Here is a 6000-nt window from a genome sequence, read left to right as displayed (position 1 = left end):
GTGTGGAAAATTGGAATTAAAGATAATCTTATTTTACTTCAAAAAATTTTTGAAATCATACGTATGAGTGTTTTCCAATTATAGTTCTGAATTTTAAAATAAATGTAAAGGATTAATGGGTTAGGCCTCCCCCAAAATACTTTAACTCCCAAATAATCATTCAAAAGCTTTAAATAGGGGATACTATGGAATTGGTGGAATATGGCTTAAATTTCTCCTGGTTTCTTCTGTAGGAGGCCATCCCCTCGTGTGAGATCCTGGTTCTTAATGAGTCTGCCAAGGGCAAAGCTCTGTACAGTAGCATTTCTGCAGATCCACGCTGACTTGGCTATTTCGGAGTAGGGGCAATGTTTGTTGCCACATCTTTGAAAGCCTTTCCATGCTCTCCTTTATATGCTGGGGCTGAAGACTAAGAAACAACAATTTTTGGTGGAATTCCTGTCTAGAGTTCCCTTCTGAGAGAAACTCACCAGAGATTTGGAATGGAGAAGTTGCTATCCTCTGCTATAAGCAGTGGGTATAGGCAGGAAGAAAGTGCAACCCCTGCACTGTTGCACTTTTCAAAAGTCAACAACAATTTCCCCCTGAGCTTCTCTTTCCCAAGTATTCTATCCATGATCTCAGCATCTCACAGCCCATGTGAAATCCTTTCTGGTTGAGTATTTCTAGTGTGGTATTTCTTCTTCCAACTGAACTTTGATGGATGACCATGCCTTTCTCTTGCTGGCATAATTCTGACATCCATGTTGGTTTCTTTCCCAAGACAGGAGCTCTTGAAGACATGAATGTGTCTGATTATCTTTGTATCCTCAGTGCTTGCAATAGAGAAGGCACTCAATAAATGGCGCTAAAAGGGTGAAGAATAATGTGGGTGGGTGGTATGGTATTTTGGAGCAAGTCAAGAAGAGTCACTATTCTGAGGAAGAGAAGAAAAGAAATCTTCAAAGTATTTCTCTATAACTCTAAACTTGTGCTGTGTAGGTCAACTAGTTGGGTAGCATTTAAATAGTACAGTCTTGATTCAGAAATTTGATTCAAAGAAAGCCTTTATTTAAAAAAATATTTATTTATTTGAAAGACAGAGTTACAGAAATGCAGAGGCAGAGAGAAAGAGATCTTCCATCCACTGGTTCACTCCACAGAGGGGCGCAATGGCTGAAGCTGTGCTGATCTGAAGTCAGGAGCCAGGAATTTCTTCTGGGTTTCCCATGTGGGTGCAGGGGCCCAAGGGTTTGGGCCATCTTCCAGTGCTTTCCTAGGCCGTAGCAGAGAGCTGGATCAGAAGTGGAGCAGCCGGGACTTGAACCAGTGCTCATATGGGATGCTGGGACTGCAGGCGGCTACTTCACCCACTATGGCACAGAGCTGGCCCCCAAAGAAAGTCTTTTTACAACAAAGTTGAACCTCTTAAAAAAATCACAAAAAAATATTTGTCCAATGTGAAGATTACCACGGTCCAGCTCTATTAATGTTCAGTTCAATGGAGACATGAATTCTATTGAGATTCAAAAGCGGCGGTCTTCACAAGAGAAACAACTCATGTTTTGAAAAACTTTCTCACTCAGCCCATAGTTGGAAATAGAGAGGGCTAACCCTAGGCTAAACATGAAATTCGAATCCTAATAAACACCCAGCACCATAACCACTGTCTCAACGTTTGCTTCCAGAGAACATCCAGACCGCATCTGAGATTGTGCTTGAAAGACAGAAGAAGAAAGTTCCTATACCTGCAGAAATTCACATTTATGATAAAGTACTTTAATTGGTTATTACAAAATATTGACAGAAATTACCCAGGAGTCCAGGGTAAGACTGAAGGAAAGCAACTGAATCAGATGAGAGAGAGACACCATGTGTAGGGTACTCTCGAGTCACTTCCAGAAGTATCGAAGGAGTTGGCTAGGGAATAAGTCAGTGCAGGCAGTGGGAAGGCAGAGGCAGGCTGTGGCCTGGGGCCTTCTGGCATTCCTGAGCTCTGTGTGGTCTGCATGGAGGCAGAGGGCCACTGCCTCCATCACAAACAGCCTGGTGAGGCACACCAGGGAGCTGGGTCTTGGTTGGAGAACCATCAAGGACCATCAAAAACTACTCCTGTGCTTTGTGAGATTCTGCTTGGTGTTTGGAAATCTGGACTTCATTCCAGTCCTTGTCCCTAAATCTTCTAAGTCTAAGGTGTTTCAGGGACCCCAGGGGAAGAACCTGATCCAGCAGAGCCCACTGGCAGCATCCAGGGGATGGTTTGCAGAGGTTATGACTGGGGATAAAAGACCAGCTACGAAGCTGTTGGGGAGACAGGTAGGAAGTTGATAGGCATGATAGACTAGTGGAGATCACAGATTTTTTTTATTTCATGTATTTTGGAGTTAGGAGAGATATTAGAATGTTTACTTAGGTGTGAATACCAAGTTTTCCTTTTCTTAAAAATACAAAATCCTACATTCAGAACAACAGAAACGTGAAGCCCATCTTATGTAGTGTTTCTAGACTCTGGTTCAATAATTATAGCACATTTTTCAGACAAACTGCCCTGCTACCTCTGAGGGTCATGGACTACCTGTGTGGGGCTGATGGGATTCATCCTTTTGTGGAGCCTTTGTATCAGGGGCCGGTGCCGTGGTGAAGCAGGTTAAGCCTTGACTTGCAACAAAAGCACCACATACCGGAGTGCTGATTGGAGCCCCAGCTGCTCCGCTTCTGATCCAGCTTCCTGCAAGTGCGCCTGGGAAAGTGGCAGAAGATGGACCAAGTACTTGGGTCCCTGCCACCATGTGGGAGACCTGGATGAAGTTCCAGGCTTCTGGCTTCCTCCTATCTCAGTCCCAGCTGTTGTGGCCATTTGGGGAATGAGCTAGCAGATGGAAGACTCTCTCTCTCTCTCTCTCTCTCTCTCTCTCTCTCTCTTCCTCTCGTCACTCTGCTTTTCAAATAAATAATCTTTTAAAAAATTTTTGGGTTATTGGAAACTACTCCCAGTTGTTTTCTTTTTTCGTTCACTACGAAAAAGAATATTCCTTTAAAAACTTTTCAAATCTATTTTCATTTTACTTGAAAGACAAAGAGACAGAGTGAGGACTTTCATCTGTTGAGTCACTCGCCAAAGGCCTGCAACAGCCTGAGTCAGGCCAGACTGAGGCAGGAAGCCAGGAGCCAGAACTCAATCCAGATTTCCTGCATGGGGGACAGGGACTCATATACTTGATCTATCATCTGTTGATTCCCAGGGTGTGCATTAGCAGGAAACTGAATCGGAAGCAGAGGAGCCTGTACCAAAACATACACTCCAATATGGGATGCGCCTGCTGCACCAAACACCCATTCCAAGACTGCTCTTTTTTAAAAGAAAAATATTTATTAAATACATGATTTTACCAGCAGTAATTTTCTCTTCCAATCTGTTCGTGTCTATTGGAAAGCTGGAGGTCTCAGATGCAGATGAAAACGTCAGTCTGCTACTTTGAAAGCATTCTTCCTTGTGAATATGGTGTTTTAAGCAAAAAATGACTTCAGACAGGAATTAGGAAACATACTACTTTAGAAACTGAGAACAAGGTACCTGGTAAAGTGCCAGTTGCTTCTGCTTGGAAGTATCTGCTTTAAAAACCACAAACTTGCTAATGTCTTTAAATCCTCACGAAGGAATAAACCCACCAGCAGCCTTCTGGGTAGTCATTTTAAGTTTGACTTTTCTATACTTAAGCTGAAGTCACTTTGAAGTATATCTTTTCTATAGAAGATCATGAGATGTGTTAAGTGCTAGCTACTTCCTATTTTCTGACTCATTATTCTACTGGAAAAATCTATAAAGCCGGAATTCACAGAGAATTATTATATATTCATGAAACCAGTTCAAATATTCAACCAAGATGCTAATTGATTTAACCTTTGTAAAACAGTTGGTGTGAGGGGGTGTGGAACAACCTGGACCTGGATGGTTTCCGAGTCAAAACCGGTCCCTAAAACCTGAGCAGAATTTCACTGAAGTGAAGGGCAGGAAAATGTTAGAAGGCGCAGATAAATACCCGAGAGTTGTTTAAAGGCAGGAGTGGGGTGGGTGGGTGGACAGCGAAGAAAGATTATTTTTCTACTCCTTTCCTTAGTCATTGCATTCTTAATACTAGAAAATTCGTGCTTGTGTTTGCTGTGATTCCTTAGGTTGTAAATTATGGCTCCTCTTGTGTTGACTCCTGGGGAGACTGACAGGAATCAACAGTAGCTGGATGTCTTTCATATAATAAAGGATTTTACAATTTAAAGTGGTACAGATCAAATCTCATTCTAACAGCCACATGGGATTTCCCATGTGGACTTGTAACTAGTGGAAGAGGTAGTAGCTTGGAAATGAGATTTCTTCTGGGTGCTAAATGATAAACTGGCTCAGAAATGTACAAAGTTGTCAGAAAAGACAGACTGTGACTTCATCGCAGTTGTTGACAGGATAAGAGCAAAGCGGACCACTCAGATGGTGGCAAGTTCTGAAAGACAGGCATTGGTGGTGCACGCCCAAGTGTCGTAAGTGAAGGCAGCACCTTGATGGATTCTGGCCAAATAAGCAAAAGAGATGCAACCCGCTAGGGCCTCGTGACACACCTATGGCCATCTGCAGCAGGACGCATCAATCATGGACGTGTCGCCAGAGCCCCTCACCCTCATTCCAAGCTCCTCAGGCTGCCTGATAATAAGGATGCCCATGGAGTCTGCCTCTCAGGAGGGGCACTGGCCAGCTAGTGAAGTGTTCACACCTCTGATAATGACGGTTCTCATGTACGTTATTGATGGAGTTGCATTTCTCTAATCTAATATGACACTATCCTTGGGGTAGTGAGTCTTTATGTCACTTTTATGCCAAAGGGGACTCATGATAGTATAATGAATGTTGCCTGGTGCAGGTGAGCTGATAAGATGAAGGAAACCTGCTCTCTTCTTGTGTAATTGTATTTCCTTTCTCTTAATTGCTTCTATGAATGGCAGTCTTTTGGTTGCTATTGGTTCCAAACTGGCTGTATATTAGCATCAGTGGACTTAAAAAACAGTTGCCTCAGAATCAGCCCTTAAGGCATTTGGATTTGGCTGAAAGCCCATGAGAGCATTTCAGGCATGGGAAACCAAGACACTGCAGCAAAAAATGATCTACATGAAGGATCTCTGTGAGTGAGATCCTAAGGGAAAGAAGGGGCCATCAAAGAAGGAGGTACTTTTCTCTGGAGGTAGGAGAGAGCTTCCACTTTGCTTATGGCCCTGCCTAAATAATTTCAGAGTTTGTGAACTCAAGAGGCTTCCATAGCCTTGGCAGTTCACGACAAGAGCCTCGGGTGATTACTGACATTGTAAATAAGAGTGTCAATTGTTAAATCAACAACAGGAGTCACTGTGCACTTGCTCCCCATGTAGGACCTCTGTCCTTAATGGGTTGTACTAACTGTAAAACTTGTCTTCAAACAGTACTTTATCCTTTGTGTTTCTGTGTGGGTGCACACTGTTGAAATCTTTACTTAGTATAGAGTTGATCTTCTGTATATTAAGATAATTAAAAATGAATCTTAGTGAAAAATGGGATGGTAGAGGGATTAGGAGGTTGGACAGGAATGGGGGTAGGAGGGGAAGAACCACTGTATCCCTAAAGCTGTACCTATGAGATTTGTATTTATTAAATAAAAGCTAAAGAAAAAAAAGTCACTTGGGCCAGCATTGTGGCATAGTGGTAAAGCCACCGCCCGTGACAACAGCAACCTATATGCGCCCCTGTTCGTGTCCCAGCAGCTCCATTTCCAATCCAGCTCCCTGCTACTGGCCTGGGAAAGCAATGGAGGATGGCCCAAGTGGTAGAGTCCCTGCTACCCATGTGGGAGATCTGGATGAATCTCCTGGCTCCTGGCTTCAGCCTGGCCTAGTGCAGACATGTGGGGAGTGAACCAGTGGATGGAAGATCTCTCTCTCTCTCTCTCTGACTATCCCTCTCTGTAACTCTGACTTTCAAATAAATGAATAAATTTTTAAAAAATC

This window comes from Lepus europaeus, chromosome 3 (assembly GCF_033115175.1).
Source record: "Lepus europaeus isolate LE1 chromosome 3, mLepTim1.pri, whole genome shotgun sequence".
Lineage (NCBI taxonomy): Eukaryota > Metazoa > Chordata > Mammalia > Lagomorpha > Leporidae > Lepus > Lepus europaeus.
The sequence above is the reverse complement of the archived record's forward strand: the minus strand, read 5'-3'. Positions refer to the sequence as shown.